The sequence below is a fragment of the Bos mutus genome, chromosome 24 (assembly GCF_027580195.1).
Source record: "Bos mutus isolate GX-2022 chromosome 24, NWIPB_WYAK_1.1, whole genome shotgun sequence".
Taxonomy (NCBI): Eukaryota; Metazoa; Chordata; class Mammalia; order Artiodactyla; family Bovidae; genus Bos; species Bos mutus.
In genome coordinates this window covers 17332331-17350608 of record NC_091640.1, presented here as the reverse complement: position 1 = coordinate 17350608, position 18278 = coordinate 17332331, and positions in this window count along the sequence as shown.

Below are 18278 nucleotides of genomic sequence, written 5' to 3'. Positions count from 1 at the left end.
CTCAGTTTTTATTGATTTTAATATACAATTTGACTTTGATAAGATAACTCCAAGACCTGCCCAGTGATAGAGACTGCAGGCCAGTGAAACTTGAGACCAAGTATCCTGTAGGGAGATAGGAAAGCACAGAGGAAAATCCAAGACTAAAATACAGAAATAACCGTATGAGAAGAAACAAAGAGACTTCCATTCCCAGTAGGTGTCTGAGACTGATTTCAGAGCTTTGTAAGTGAACAGACTTTGATAATAGATGAGAAGAAACAGGTAAAGCTGTTAAGTACCTAAAAGAAAACAGATAACGATTAAGAAAGGGGAGCACGAAACAGAAATCTAGACAAATAATCTCCCTTAAGTCATGGAATTTAAAATGTTGCTGAGAACCAGTTTCTCCGTTGACTGGGAGAGGCTGGCTTAGTTTAGTCATCACTTGTCCTTCTATTAACAAAAAGGGTCATTTTTACTTCTGTATCTATTTATTCAATGACTATGAATTGATGGAGCCCCTTCTATGCTCTAGGCTGCTCTTAGAAGGAGTAAGTTTGGTATATACTTTGCTGTTAGGATGGAAGCAGACAAACAAATCAGTTTCTTACAAAGCAGCTCCTAGAGAGTGGCTCCTACAAAGCAGTGGCCCTAGAGAGCTACACTACTCGCCTGCTCCTCACCTCTCCTCTTTTCTGGTCTTTGTCTCTGAATTTCAGTTTTCAGTCACAGAAAGTGAAAAATCGGGCACTGTCCTTGTCCTCATGGAGCATTTATCTGAGGGCACAGAGAGAGTATGGATTAAGAAGCACATCAATACTGTCCACTAAACACAAAATTAAAATCTCAAATACTGTGTGTACTGTTTTTGAAATTTAAAAGTTCATTCAAATGACATTTTTTCCCCTAGAGTTTTTATATCTCATTCTGTTGCCTGGCATATTATAAAGTTAAGGTTAATAGTTGCAGGTCTGTGAACCCAAGCATTTCAGAGTGTTTTTTTCCCACTCCTAATTAACCAGCTGTAGGAGAATACACTTCAATAAGACCTTGCTGTATTTTCACCATCACCATATTCTAGTCTCTCATTACTGCAATAGCAGTGCCTGCATAGGCTGCAAACCTCAAATGTGTTGCCTTGACTCCCTGGGCCATGAAGGCTCAGCTTCTTGCTATCTCTTCCATGTGTATCATCAGTGTCATCTCAAGCTCTGTCATCCTCCCAGGGACCCACAGAGGGCAGAGCTTGCCCGAGGACCACAGTCAAATTCTGGTTTCCAGTTCAAAAGTTGGGAGGCAGCAGGTGTGCCCTTCTGCTGAGCTGCAGAGAAACACGCTGACTGCTGCCAAGAAATAAAGGCAAATCAGTCACAGAGCTCTGCCAGGGAGAGAAACCTCACGAGGAGCAGGTGACAAAGGCGGGTGAAGAGCTGACACGTTCACTTCATGCTGCACTCTTGAGGAAGTACAGGGTTGGCTTGTATTCTTTGTTTGCAAGAAAGCAAACTTTGGACAGACAGAGCAAGCAGTCATCTGCTCAGGACAATTCCAAGACCACCAGGAAGCCACCTTATCCATACCTGCCCCAACACAATACCCCACAAAAGCCCGTCTTCTTAACTGCTCAGTGTCCCAGAACTTTGACCTTTATATAAAGACTAACTGATTCAGGAAAGAGAGGCCAGGGGTGCCTTCAATATTTTCCCTGACAGCTTTATTACAATGTCTAAGCCCCAACCTTCTTTTAGGTTGGAAAGTCAGCGGATTCCCTGTAGCACTCCAAATATATTTCTCTCTTTGGTCATGCTTCTTGTTGGCTCCTGGAAAAATAGTCCTTTGTGTCTGAAGTGGGAAAGGGATGCAACAAAACCTGAGGGAACTTGTTCCTCCATCAGGTAGGGGAGACGTTTGGGATGAGTTAGTGGTTTGGAATTGCACTGAAATAGAATTGTTCTGTTGAGCTTAAGGAACACTCGATTGCCATTAGTCCATAAATGCTTGAAGAGATTCTATGATGATGAAGAAGATTAATAGAATTCATTTGGTATATTCCAAGAAACAACTAGCCTGACCACAACTAAATCTCTTTTTTGTTTTATGTTCAACAATTTAAAAGCATATTCTTATTCAAAATGACTTTGTTATCACAATAGAGTAATGAAAGTTAATTATGAAATGCCATACCTTTTTAAATATCATAAAGCAATAGATTTGAAGTTTTTAAAATCCCTAGGGTCCTAGATCTGTTGATAATTTCTGTCTCCCAAGATAATTTCTCCTTAAGGAGTTGCTATAAATTAATTTGTTAGGAAAGGACCACTGGACATGTTCTTGGAAGAGCAAAAAGGCAAGTGATGGGAAGAGTGCATTACTCCTTGCAGTTGGAACGGGACAAATGGGAACATGGAATGAAGAGTGGTAGCAGGTATGTAAATGGAAAACAATTCCACTACAAGCAGCTTCCCTGTACCCGTTATTTGGCTCTTTTCTGCTCTTTTTTTGCTTTTATTTATTTAATGTTTCGAATGACTCTATTTAAAGAAGTCATGCATTGTCCTTGGATAATGAGTAGAAGGACTAGGAACTGAACTCTCAATTTGGATCTTTAGGAAGAAGTCAGATATTGATAAAGGAAGCTCTGCAACTGGGCATGTGAATTGCCCAGTGGGGGTTTCCCAGAACCAGGGTTCAGCTTTAAAAGGACCTACCACTTTATTTAAGAAGCGGGCACAATTCTGCAATATACAGGATTGGGTTACTTCCTTCATTTAGCATGGGGAGCAGAGATACTAAGTAATTAGTTTGATCCAAGAAGTTAGAGATTTGTGATTAACATCACAAGTCTGAACTAGCCAGGCTGGAGCATTTCTGGAAATCTTTCTTTTGACTTTCCTGTCTGATGCACATTTATGGTTTGAACTGAGTTAAACTAGAACCACAGCTTTATGTGGTATTTCTTCATTTATACTTGTTTCTCAGACAGTAAAGGCTGTTATCCCAGGTGCTTACTTCACTCAGTCCTTACATGGTCTTTGAGGACTTTGGGCAAAATGGAAAAAAGGTAAATTTGTTTGCTTTTTATCCACAAGCACCCTCACTGGGATGGAGTAAAGTACCTTGAATAATAAAGCTATAGGAGAGATGAAAGCATTTAAACTTAGACAATTGTGTACCAGTCTGGTCCAAACCAGTAGCTTGGTTTTCTTACATATAGTTGGATGTAGGATGCAACCATTATAAAATCTGTCCTCAAAGGACATTTAAGGTTAAATGGATTTCTGTGATATGCATACAAATAAAAGAATTAATTGCAGTGCTTTGTTCTTCTATTTTGATTGGAAAGGATGCATGTGCATGCAAATTAAGACACACACCATAGTTATGTGCCATATTAAAGCAGAGGATTTCACTGATCAGTTTGTTCACCTTACATTTAGAATAGAAGCAAAAATAAGTGTTCCCTCCCCCTTTTTTCTAGAATTCTTATTATCCATATATCTAGTCTACAGCCTATTCCCTCAGGAGCTTGTTTGCTAGTCAGTTGTCATAATTGAAAGCATGATCAAACTTATTGTAAACCAAAATCTTATAGAAAAACAATGCAGAGCATTCCTTTTTTATGTGGGCACCTGAGGTCTTAACAATTCTAGAGTCAAAGGTAAAAATCTCTGTTCAGTACAAAGAAAAGAATGCTGTCTTGGGAACCAGGAAATAGACTCCATTTTTCCACTTCACAGTCTGCCTCTGGCCAGATCCATGAACTCTGGCAAACATTCCAGTTGAAGAAAGAGAAACTGAAGTATAAAATCTCTCAGATTTCTTTCAGGTATGGTGTTCCATCTACACGTATTTCTGAAATTATAAACATCCTGGACATCATGATAGGACAGTAAAGCTGATAATTTTCACTGATATTCCCCTCATATAACCCTACATAAAAAATTATAAAGCCTTTAATTCTGCTGTATATGCTTTATTCTCTGTCTTCTGCATGCGTGTGTGCTAAGTCGGTTCAGTTTTGTCCGACTCTTTGCAACCCCATGGACTGTAGCCCAGCAGGCTCATCTGTCCCTGAGGATTCTCCAGGCAAGAATACCAGAATGGGTTGCCATGCCCTCCCCCAGGGGACCTTCCAAACCCAGAGATCAAACATATGTCTTTTATATCTCCTGCACTGGCAAGATGGCTTCTTTACCACTAGCACCGCCTGGGAAGTTCTCTATCTTTTATGTATATATATATATATATATATATATACACACACACACACACACATATATATGTATATATTATTTATAGTTTTATAAATATATAATGATATATATTATATATAATTATATAAATTTATATATAATATATATATTTATCAGGAGAAAGCTTATATATATCTTTTTCTTTATATATATATATATATATATATAAAATTTCTCCTCATATTTCCAATAAATAGAGAGATGGCCTTCAATATTCTAGTCACAAACACTTACTGCTAAGTCACTTCAGTCATGTCCGACTCTGTGTGACCCCATAGACCGCAGCCCACCAGGCTCCCCTGTCCCTGGGACTCTCCAGGCAAGAACACAAATGCTTAGATGCCAAATAAAGCCAGGTGTTCAGTAAATGCAGATTAGTCAGTGTGTTGTGTGGAGATATGTATGCCTCTCCCTCTGAATGAGCTCAGTCTGAGAAACTCATTTAGCCTTTAGCTTCAAGTTTCATGAACCTATGGTGACACTTTCCTTTTCCTTTCCACTGAATGGTTTGTAATAACAATAAAGCAAAAGAAAACATTGAAATTGACCAAGATTAACTTAGTTTTACTCTCCTTGGTAAGAATCTAGCATGACAGTTTTTACTTTATAAAGCTGCAGCTTCACTATAATAGAGAGACAGCCCATGTCATCAGTTGTTCCTTTTCTGGCAACTGAGTTGTAATGGAAGCTGAACACATATACTCAGGAATATAAACTGAGAACTAGCTATTGTGTTTCACCTGGCAGAGTTTGGACTGGAAAATTTTAAACCAAAGCCAAATTCCTATTTTATAGTCAAAACACTCCACATTTTATCTCTACTCCAATATATATAGCAGTTTCCCTGATTTCCCTTATCTCATCTTTATTGATGAGGTTAAAAATATGTTTTTACTGTAATCCCCAGATCTATATGGTCTCTCAGTGTTAGAAATAAGGGCAAACATAGTAAGCATATATGAACATTACACATGCTACTTAATTAGCTAAACAAGAAACAAAAAAAAAAACCCAACTGTCTTTGTCAACCTTATAAAAATGTTTGATACATAAAATTCAGAATAATGAGAATTTATATTCCTTCTCAAAATGGATTGTTTAGGTGATGCTCAGACACCAACAAAATGGCTCTCGTATAGCATAAAGTTCTAAAGGGAATAGTTTTGTACTTGTTTTCCAGATAGGGACTTCTGGATATTTATATACAAATACCGTATTTGACTGAAATTATGATCTCAATTATATGAGAAGTTGTTTTTGCTTACTTGATATTAAATCATCACTCACAGGCCTTCTCACTTACAAACTGATTATTTTGACTTCATAAATATGTAGAGATACTCTAAGAATGTTTGATAATTTAAAACTTCTGTGGTAGTTCAGCTAAGTGACAACCAAAAATTACAGAGAATTATTCTATACAAAAATAATCTCATCCATGAAGATATAAGAAAACTTCCCTTTGAGGTAATTTTCAATCAAATTCAAATAATCAAATCATTTGGAGGTACAGTTTCAAAGATATATAAGCCCTTTCTTAACCTAAGAAACTTATCTAGTATTCATGTAAATGTGTATGGACAGCATATGACAGAGATAACAGTGAATTTGAGAATTTTCAGTTGGGAAATTGGAAGACTCCGTTCAAAACCAGAGAATAAATTCCACCAATTAGTTAAAGAAAGGGATAAGCATCCAGCAAACCATCCTAATAATACAGACACTTCATAGTAAAGAGACAGGAGAGAAAATTCTACCTTGGATTTCTGAACCCCCAAGTCTCAAATGTGAAATATGCCAACCATCTTTAGTTTTCATTATTATCATTATCACAAATGCAATGGTGTTTAAATATGAAGATGAAAACTGAATTGGATGTCCAAAATGTTATAAATGAACATGAGATCTGCCATCCCAGAAGAGAGGAATGATCTATATTGTTATTATCCTGAAGAAGAAGGCGATTTATATAGCACTGACAGTGCACTCAGCTCTGTACTGTGGGCGGGTAATACCTGTTTCGGTTCAGTGGGCTTCCTGTCTAAATAAAGCTGAAAGCAAAAAAGGACAAAGACAAAAACTAAATTCATCATCAGAGTTACAGATCTGATCTCATCCATCCCACTAATCCAACTCTATATGTCTTTGCCCACAGGTGTCACCAAGAAAGCTTTATAGAGAAAATGGGTATCATCTACCCTTCCTATGCCAGTCCAAAATATTCCCAGATTTAGCACTCCCTTCCCACATTTCTTGGTATCTCAACCCAATAACTGGGGCTCCTCTGTTCTTTTCTCTTCTCAATCTCATCTGTCACCAAGTTCTGAAGATTACTCCCAAATATATGATCATGTCTTTTCTAATTGGCAGATGTTCCTTTGGGGCTCACAGCGATAGGGGAGTAGAATGAGCAGCCCTCCTTAATGGCGGAAGGTTGACACAATCAAACAAGCCAGATGAAATCACATGATCAATGAATGACAGATGTTCCATCCCCATCAGTGTGGCATTCAGGAACCACTCTTCTTCACTATCCCCCATGAAGTTTCTCTGTAGATTCTGAAATCTTTAAGCATGTAGAGAAGGGAATGGAGAGCTCCTCTCTGAGGAGGGCATTGCTATTCATTCAACAAATCCTTTCAATAAATATTTACTGATCTCTGAATTGACCCTCTGGGGATGGTAAAGCATTTTATCAATGGAGTTAAGTATGTAGCAGGGCATTTCGGAATGAAGGATCAAAATGAACACAATCATTGAAACAGTGAGTGATTGAAAGTTGCTCAGTTGTGTCCTACTCTTTGTGACCCCATGGACTAAACAGTCCACAGAATTCTCCAGGCCAGAATACTGGAGTGAATAGCCATTTCCTTCTCCAGGGGATCTTCTCACCCCAGGGATCGAACCCAGGTTTCCCACATTGCAGACAGCCTTTACCAGCTGAACCATCAGGGAAGCCCAAGAACACTGGAGTGGGTAGCCTATCCCTTCTCCAGCAGATCTTCCTGACCCAGGAATCAACCCAGGGTTCCCTGCATTGCAGGCAGATTCTTTACCAGCTGAGCTACCAGGGGAGCCTTAGGCATTAAGGCATGGAGATGCATATTAGAAGGAAAACTGATCAACACATTTGATTATTAATAGAACATGCAGTTGCTATCTGGATTCTAGCTAACTCTTGTGCTTTTACATGGCCATTTAAATGTTATGTGTGTGTGCATTCATATGGTTACCAGTAAACACACTCTGGTTAGAAAAATTGATTGTCCTGGTAAATTATTTTTTAGGTTTGCTTCTTTATTTCCTGATGGACAACTCGGTCTACAAATGGGAGTCCATGAAAAAGGGTAGTTAGGGTAGAGAGAGCATGAGAAGTCAGATGATAGAAGTAAAATATATATATATATATATATATATATATATATAGCTGGGAAAGTAGAGAAACAGAATGGATAACACAAGGACAGAAAAACAGATGCAATTATCCAAAGAGTATTTAATGAAGGATCATTTTAGTCACTGACTTTGCTTGGCTTCCTTTCAGTTACTGGATTTTGGGTCAACAGAAATTCCTTCAGGGCCAGAGGCCTTCTCTTACCTTCCTCTCTAAAGCAGTCACAATGTCACTGACTCGGGCACACGTGCATGAAGAAATTCAACCACAAAGCAAGGACCAGAAGGCCCATGCTCCTGCTCTTCTTTTGTAAACTGTCTTCCTACATTTGAAACCAGACTTCACATTTCAGTGGCACTGTCCTAAAAGCAGGCTAGGAAGCTGGGTTCTTATTATTTCCACTTTTCTTCTTCTTCTTCTCTACGTACTCCTGTATTAATTCCAAGCCTGCAACCCAAGTGCCTACTCTGATTCTAAAGTTGCCTGAGCATTAATCTAGCATGGCATCTCTCATAGAGGTAGATGTACAACAGCCATGATGCATATTAGATATTTATTAAATGTTATATAAGTATATGAGCATGACAAAGAAGAGAGAACTCACGAGCTATAGTCTGATGGGCAATCCAAAGATAAAGAGTAAAGGAAATAGGTAGAGGCCATTTTATCATAACTGATTAGTCAAAATAAAGGAGTTGGTGAAATTTATCTTTCACCTCTTATCTAATTTTTCTAGTGACTTTTATCTCCTCCTAATTACAACTTCCAAATGTCAAGTGCCCTCAGGCCACCAGCAACACTGATCAGAAAAACCAGCTTAAAAGAATACATTTCAGTTGTCTAATGAAAAGAAGGTATGCCTTTGTTTATTGTTTATTCATTTGACATGAGAAATTTCCTACTGAACAGTTGGTATCTGCATATATGTGGAGTTCAGTCTAGGAAGCCAAGATTGAAATTCTGACTGTTACAGTCTAGTCATGTAACCTATATGGCATACAATTTCACCTTCTTATTATGGTGATAATAATAGCTATTTAATGGAGCTATTTTTATTAAATGACCTAATTGCATAAAAGCACAAAGAATCATGTCAGGCACAAAGGAGTCTATTAAAAATATTAACAAAAACATCAATGTAGTTTCCCTCAATAAATGTTAATTCTTATCCTATGTGTTTTTTTTTTTTTTTTTCCTTTTCTTTTTACTGCTATCTTTTTATTGTTCTCTTTCTCCTCCTTTAAAATTGGGAGTTCCCATCATAGTTAGTGGAGAAGGCAATGGCACCCCACTCTAGTACTTTTGCCTAGAAAATCCCATGGACGGAGGAGCGTGGTAGGCTGCAGTCCATGGGGTCGCTAAGAGTCGGACACGACTGAGTGACTTCACTTTCACTTTTCACTTTCATGCATTGGAGAAGGAAATGGCAACCCACTCCAGTGTTCTTGCCTGGAGAATCCCAGGGATGGGATGCCGGGTTGGCTGCCGTCTATGGGGTTGCACAGAGTCGGACAGGACTGAAGCAACGCAGCAGCAGCAGCAGCAGCAGCAGCAGCAGCATGGTTAGTAAAGTGTCTTTTGCTGTGAGTTCTCAGAATATATTTAAATGAAATTGAATGTTTAAGGGAGTCAATGAATGAGTGAGGAAGTAAATTAATGCCGAATTGCAATGTCTTATCTTTTTTCCCCTTCTATTTGGGAATCTGTAATCAACTTGTGAAGTATCACCAGTCTAACACATCCATCCAGGACCAAAAACTTTCCTGTCATTTTTTAAATGAATTATTCTGTTTTGAAAGTAATATATTGCTTTTAATTCCACATTTTGTTACATCACAGATAATGCATTGCTCAGTTCTCTATAGTCTTTAAAAAAGTGAATAGGTGATCCTGGTTCTGCTTTTTCAGGGCTATGAAATTTCACCATTGAAGAACAGTTAGATTTTTTAATCAAATAGCTTCTTTGGTCACACAGATAGAAGGCCACTGAAAACTAAAAGACAGTGTGGGCAATAAGTATTTAAACAAAGCTAACTACACAATGACTGCTGTCAGTGGAATTCAATAAGCTTTGATGGTTAATATTAATTCAAATAGCATGCCTTTGTGAACAGGTAAGGGGCCCAAAAACCTTAAATGTTGAAAAGAACTATAGATCTTCAAAGTCAGACACACAAATGGAAAAAAAAATTAAACAAAATTAAAAATAGTAGTGTGCAATGGAGACTTGAATAATGTAAAAGCCTTGGTTTGAAGCGAGGGAGTTGGAAGAAGCACTTGCAAATCATTTTATTTGTAGAAAACTCCCATGGAGAGTGTATTTTCTACTAACTTAATGAGCAATGGGTTGGCAGCTTCAGTTATTTTTTAAAAGAGCCTACAAGATCATCATCATCATAGGGTCAGATGTTAAAGACAAAGATAGATTTTAAATTATGAGAGACAAAAATCCAGGCAATCCTACAGAACTCCTTTAGGGGAGAATTTCTGAAGAAGGCAAAGGGTTGGTACTGAATTAAGAATTTAAACTGAATGGAATAATCATATGGCTGCTTTACCTCAAAGGAAAGGGTTGAAACACAGTACACTGGACTGTGGCATTTCAAGTATCTTAGTTTAACACGTTGCTTGTTAGTCTTTCTAAAAGGGTGAAGGAGAGTGATAAAAGCAACTCCAGCAATAGAAGCAACACCAGGACAATAATTAGAAAACAATGCAAATTTCTTATTATACTCATTTCAGCTATCCCAGGAGAGTAAAGGGTCTGTACCATGGGGAATGAATTGGGATTCATAAACATTTTCTGATGAATATCATTATTTAATAAGAATATTTAAAATAGCATGTCATGTATTTTTCCTTATGAATTGAAGTTTAACTGGTTTCAAGTGAATCCTGAGAGAATTTCCAAAGAGGAAAAGAAAAGTACATACACAAATACACATATTTACAGCTACAGGTGGATCATTCTCAAATGATTCTACCTTCATATGCCCAAGGACAGCTCTGTTTTCTGATAAGGAATCCCTGGGACAATCCTTCCTGAAACATATAACCTTTTGAGAAGCTACTATTTTGTGAAATGATTTTTTCCTTTGAAATCATACTATCTCCCAGATTAAAACCTAAACAAATTATCTAAATAAAATTACCTAAATTATATTTAGGTATTCCTGGAGTTCGAGCAAAGGGACTGGAATTGCCAGGTTTGAAGGTCAGTGGGAATTGATTACAGAACTTCCACAGAACTGGGGGAAACAGAGACTCTTAGAGGGTACAAGCAAAACCTTGTGCACAACAGGACCCAGGAGAAAGGAGCAGTGACACCTGAAAGACTGCTTGGGTGTGGTTGGGAGTCTCCTGCAGAGACATGATTGGACAGTGGCCTGCCACAGGGTCCAGGGAACTGCCAAAAGCACTCCTGGAAGGCTGGCATATTTGCATATGTCCTCTTGGAGCAGGTCACCATTAGCCCTACTATAGAGCCTGCAGCCCTAACATAGAGACTACAGCAGAGAGAACTGGGCCACCTCAGGCCAATCTACAGGGAGGGAGCACAGCCCCACCATTAGCAGAAAATTGGATGAAAGATTTACTGAGCATGACCCTGCCCACCAGAGAAAGACACAGTTTTCCCCATAGCAAGTCCCTCATAGCAGGAAGCTTGCACAAGCCTCTTATCCTCATCCATCAGAGGGCAGACATAAGAAGCAAGAACTTCAATTGCATGGCCTCCATAATGGAAACCACAATCAGAGAAAACTAAACAAAATGATCACATGGATCACAGCTTTGTGTAACTCAATGAAATTATAAGCCATGCCCTGCAGGGCCACCCAAGATGCATAAGACATGGTGGAAAATTCTGACAAAACATGGTCCACTGAACAAGGGAATGGCAAACCACTTCAGCAGTTTTGTCTTTAGAATCCCATGAACAGTATGAAAAGGCAAAAAATATATGAAATAAGAAGATGAGTCCCCCAGGTCGGTAGGTGTCCAATATGCTACTGGGGAAGAGCAGAAACATACCTCAAAAAAAAAAAAAAAAAAAAAAAGAAGAGGTTAAGCCAAAGTATAATATGCTCAGTAGTGCATGTGTCTGGTGGTGAAAGCAGAGTCCAATGCTATAAAGAGCAATATTGCATAGGAACCTCTCGAATGTTAGGTCCATGAATCAAGGTAAATTGCAAGTGGTCAAATAGATGGCAAGAGTGAACACTGACATAGGAATCAATGAACTAAAATGGGGAGGAATAGGCAAACTTAATTCACATGACCATTATATCTACAACTATGGGCAAAATCCCTTAGAAGAAATGGAGTAGCCTTAATAATTGACATGGAAATTTCTTCAAGAGATGGGAATACTAGACCATCTTATCTGCCTCCTGAGAAATCTGTATGCAGGTCAAGAAGCAGTTAGAACTGGACATGGAACAACAGACTAGTTCCAAATTGGGAAAGGAGTAGGTCAAGGCTATATATTGTCACCCTGCTTATTTAATTATTTAATTTATATGCTGAGTATATCATGTAAAATGCTGGGCTGGATGAAGCTCAAGCTGGAATCAAGATTGCTGGGATAAATATCAATAATCTCAGATATGCAGATGGCACCACCCTTATGGCAGAAAGTGAAGAACTAAAGAGCCTCTTGGTGAAAGTGAAAGAGGAGAGTGAAAAAGTTGACTTATAGCTCAACATTCAAAAAACTAAGATCATGGCAACTGATCCCATCACTTTATGGAAAATAGATGGGGAAACAATGGAAATAGTGACAGACATTATATTTAGGGGGCTCCAAAATCACTGCAGATGTGATTGCAGCTACGAAATTAAAAGATACTAGCTCCTTGGAAGAAAAGTTATAACCAACCTAGACAGCATATTAAAAAGCAGAGACATTACTTTGCTGACAAAGGTCCATCTAGTGAAAGCTATGGTTTTTTTCAGTGGTCATGTGTGGATGTGAGAGTTGGACTATAAAGAAAGCTGAGCACCAAAGAATTGATGCTTTTAAACTGTGGTGTTGGAGAAGACTCTTGAGAGACCCTTGGACTGCAAGAAGATCCAACCAGTCCATCCTAAAGGAAATCATTTCTGAATATTCACTGGAAGGACTGCTGTTGAAGCTGAACTCTAATACTTTGACCACCTGATGTGAAAAGCAGACTCATTGGAAAAGATCCTGATGCTGGGAAAGACTGAAGGAAGGAAGAGAAGAGGACGGCAGAGGATGAGATGGTTGGATGGCATCACTGACTCAATGGTCATGAATTTGAGCAAACTCCAGGAGTTGGTGATGGACAAGGAAGCCTGGCATGCTGCAGTCCATGGGTTCACAAGAGTTAGACATGACTGAGCAGCTGAACTGAACCAAATAGTTGACTAGAGTCTGAAATGCAACACTTGGGTGCAAATCTCAGAAATGACAAAATTATCTTGGTTTGTTTCCAAGGCAAACCATTTGATATCACAGTGATTCAAGTCTACGCCCCAAACACTAATGCCAAAAAAGATGAAGCCGAATGGTTCTATGAAGACCTACAAGACCTTCAAAAGCTAACACCAAAAAAGATGTCCTTTTCATCATAGGGGACTGGAATGCAAAAGTAGGAAGTCAAGCGATACTTTGAGTAGCAGGCCTTGGAAGAACAAAATGAAGCAGGGCAAGGATTAACAGAATTTTTCTAAGAGAACACACCGGTCATAACAAACACTCTCTTCCAATAACACGAGATGACTCTACATATGGACATCACCAGATGGTCAATACCGAAATCAGATTGATTATATTCTTTGCAGCTGAATATGGAAAAACACTATACAGTTAACAAAACAAGTCCTTGAATTGACTGTGGCTCAGATCATGAGCTCCTTATGATAAAATTCAGACTTAAATTGAAGAAAGTAGGGAAAACCAGTAGGCCATTTAAAGTGAAATGAAGTGAAAGTCACTCAGTCATGTCAGACTCTTCGCAACCCCATTGACTATAGACTGCCAGATTCCTCTGTCCATGGAATTCTCCAGGCCAGAATACTGGCATGGTTAGCCATTCCTTTCTCCAGGGGATCTTCCCAAACCAGGGATCAAACCAAGGTGTCCTGCACTTCAGACGGATTCTTTGCCATCTGAGCCACCAGGGAAGCAAAAGAATACTGGAGTGGGTAGCTTAACCCTTCTCCAGCGGATCTTCCTGACTCAGGAATCAAACTGGGGTCTCCTAGGTGGTAGGCAAATTCTTTACCAGAGCTACCCAGGGTAGTCAAAAGGCCATTCAGGTATGACCTAAATAAAATCCCTTATGATTATTCAGTGGAAGTGACAAATAGATTCGAGGGATTAGATCTGATAGAGTACTTGAGAACTATGGACGGTGGTTCATAACAGTGTATGGAAGGCAGTGAACAAAACCATCTGAAAGAAAAATAAATGCAGATAGAAAATGGTTGTCTGGGGAGGCCTTACTTAGGAGGCCTTACTTAGCTGAGAAAAGAAGAGAAGAAAAAAAGGTGAAGAAGAAAGGGTAAGATATAACCAACTGAAGGCAGAGTTCCAAAGAATAGCAAGAAGAGATAAGAAAGCCTTAAGTGAACAATTCAAAGAAAAAGAGGAAAGCAATAGAATGAGAAAGACTAGAGATCTCTTCAAGAAAATTGGAGATATGAAGTGAATATGTCATGCAAATATGAGTACACTAAAGGACAGAAAAAGGTAAGGATCTAACAGATGTGGAAGATATTAAGAAGAGGTGGCAAGAATACATGGAAGAAGTGTACAAAAAAGGTCTTAATGGCTCTGATGACCATGATGGTGTGGCCACTAACCTAGAGCCAGACATCCTGGGTAGTGATGTCAAGTGGCCTTTAGGAAGCATTACTAAGAACAAAGATATTGGAGGTGATGGAATTCCAGCTGAGCTCTTTCAAATCCTAGAAGATGATGCTGTTACAGTGTTGCACTCAATATCTCAGAAAATCTGGAAAGCTCAGCAGTGGCCAGAGGACTGGAAAACGTCAGTTTTCAATCCAATCCCAAAGAAGAGTGATGTCAAAGAAAGTTCAAACTACTATACAATTGTGCTCATTTCACCTGCTAGCAAGGTAACGCTCAAAATTCTTTAAACTAGGCTTCAACAGTATGTGAACTGAGAACTTCCAAATATACAAGCTGAAGAACCAGAGACCAAATTGCCAGTATCCATTGGATCATAGAGAAAGCAAGGAAATTTCAGAAAAACATCTACTTCTTCTGTGGCTATGCTAAAGCCTTTGACTGTGTGGAGCACAACAAACTGTGGAAAATTCTTAAAGAGATAAGAATAGCAGACCACCTTACCTGACTCCTGAGAAACACGTATGTAGGTCAAAAAGAAACAGAACCAGACATGGAACAATGCACTGGTTTAAATTTGAAAAGGAGTATGTCAAGGCTATATATTATCACTCTGCTTATTTCAGTTATATGCAGCATACACCATGTAAAATGCCAGGCTGGACGAAGTACAATCTGGAATCAAGATTGCAGGGAGAAGTATCAACAACCTCAAATATGCAGATGATACCACTCTAATGGCAGATAGTAAAGAGGAACGAAAGAGCTTTTTAATAAAGGTGAAAAAGAGGAGTGAAAAGCTGGTTTAAAACTTAGCATTTAAAAAACTAAGATCATGGCATTCAGTCTCATTACTTCATGGCAAATAGATGGAGAGAATATGGAAACAGTGACAGACTTTATTTTCTTGGGCTCCAAAGTCACTGTGGACAGTGACTGCAGCCATCAATTTAAAAGACAGTTGCTTCTTGGAAGTAAATCTATGACAGATCTAGACAGTGTATTAAAAACCAGAGACCTCACTTTAAGACAAAGTCCGTCTAGTCGAAGCTATGGTTTTTCCAGTTGTCATTATGGGTGTGAGAGCTGGACCATAAAGAAGTGATCCATTCAAACTATGGTGCTGGAGAAGACTCTTGAAGGTCCTTTGGACTGCAAAGAGTTCAAACCAGTCAATCCTAAAGGAAATCAACCATGAATAATCATTGGAAAGACTGATGCTGAAGCTGAAACTCCAATATTTTGGCCACCTGATATGAAGAGCAGACTCATTGGAAAACACCCTGATATTGGGAAAGATTGAAGGCAGGAGAAGGGAATGACAGAGGATGAGATGATTGGATAGTATCACTGATTCAATGGACATGAGTTTGAGAAAGCTCCAGGAGATAGTGAAGGACAAGGAAGCCTGAAGGGCTGCAGTACATGCGGTCACAAAGAGTCAGACATGCTTAGCAACTGAACAACAATAAATACTTAGATATTAAGCTGGTTCATCAATTCCACCTAATATGAAATTTGAGCTTATATACCAATGACATATGTAAAAAATGAGAGCCATGGGGTTTTTCAATGATCAATGAGTTTCATTTTTCTATTTTTGATCCAAGGAAGCATGGACCATATCTGATTTGCTTAGGCAGATCAATATCAGACACTTCATCATCCCTGATGAAATAAAATATTAGATTTTTACTTTCTTCAAAGCTGCTGAGTGAATCAGATTAAGCCTAGCTGGGCCCATAAAGGTTAAAACTCTAATGATCTTTGTTAAATTAGCACTAGGCCTGAGATACCACTCGGACACCATAGAGTACACTAAAGTCAGTGGTCTCTCCTCTGGCCTGATGAACAGATATACCCCTCCCTGGGCCTGTGGCTCTCTCTCAGGTAACATTGGCTAGCCCACTTTGCCTGTTGGCCTGCCCCTTTTCAAGCCTGACTTATAGAACTTTCAAAATCCCAACAAATTCTTAGAGAGAGTTTACTTGAGTTCATGTCTTTGTGTAAATGTGTAAACGTCCCCTGATCAAGAGGAGGAAAGAACCCAGCCTATGTTTATGTCAGAAACCAGAAAGGATTAGTGTCCTTGCCCATTTTTGTCACTCAGTTATCCTAAAGCGCTCACCTTAACAGATTGACTGATGCTCTCTCTCTTCCATTCTTCCCAAGTCTTCTGTTTGGATGCACTGATAGGATTTATAGTTGGATAGAAACATAAAAAATGGCTATGTGAATGGGTTACCAAGGACATGAGAAATGCAAACTAACACACTAGACACCTCAGAGTCTCTGGGAAATCACGATGGCTAACTTGAGACATTTGGGGAAAAAAAAAAAAAACACAAGACTTAAAATCTGAACTCCAGACAGTTGGATAAAGTCCCACAAGCATATGAGTACTATTAATGCCTGAGATATTTTTTAAAATAAAGTTATGGGTATCATTCATTTGATAAATGGAAATTAGGAAACATTAAGAAAATAGCCAAGAGTTATGCAATCCTAGATCTGCTCACTCATATACACATTGATGATGACAGATGACACTCAAGTGTGCCTGTATTATAGAAATGTATTTAAAGACAAACGATGTGCAATTCTCACCCATGAAATGCTAATGTCAATCACAGTTCAAGGATAACAAGAGCTGTGAGGGAGGTCCTCACACCATTCCAGTGCAAAAGGAAGACAATCTTCTTCTCATAGAGAAGCAGGCAACTTCAGAAAGGAAGCACATCAAAGCTGGCATTTCCCAGATTAAAAAAATAAAAAAGAATAAAGATGGAAACAGCATTATAGCAAAGGCTCAGTCTCCAAATATGCATAGGAGAATCACATCTGTGTATTCTATCCATATTCTCTGCAATTGGATGCTGACCATAGAAGTCCTGCAACCTAGATGCTGACCACAGATTTCTGATATAGGTAAGAGGGTTTTTCAGTTGTTTTGGTCCAGCCTCAGTTTTCAGAAGGTCCTGTGAAGCAGCTTTGAGGGTGGGACTTTTTTAGCCTACCTGCCTCACCTCCCTGGCATCCAGATCCTTATGAATGAGGGGAGTTTTGCATGATGCTGCCCCTCTTTTCCTCACCCTTTTCTCAACAGTAGCACATCTGTCACAAGAGCAGATTTGGTCCAAGGATGCATCTCACCCCTGTCTCTGTGATGCAGTTTTCTATGACTATCCCCAGTTGGCGCTTTTGTTGTCCATGGGCCCCACGAAAGTGGCTTTTTTGTCTCTCGCTTACAGATGTAAATCTTTTACTTTGTGAGTGAGAAGGGTTGGGAAGCCCACAGGTGTCTCAGGCATGTCCCTACCCCGTAGTCCCCATCAGCTGCTGCATTATCAGTGGACTTAGTCTCTGACTCTGCCGCAGACTTGCTCCTCACCACATGGTGGGAAAGACCTTTCACATGAATACTGCTTTTCCTTTGGCCAGGTGTCCCCAGCAATACTTGGCAATGTCTTACTAGCCCACACTTGGACATTGAGAGCTCTTTAAAATTTTAGCTCATCCTCACCTGCTTGTTTTGCAGCGAAGAAGTCCTTTCTATGTTCTGCCATAGCTGAGACAGATCACATGTTTCAGCTTACCTTGGAAAGACTTGGAATGAGAAAGAATCCACTTGGTGGTTTATGGTTTGGGGCTGCCTTGCTACCTCAGTGGTCTCATGGGCTCAAGAAAAATACAATTTTGTAGATAATCTGGGTCTTATTCATTTTTAAGATGGAAGTGATTTTCTTTGAAGCTTCCTGTAACCCAAGGCAGAAGCAGAAACCCCCTTCAAAATATTGAAAGCAGAAAATTT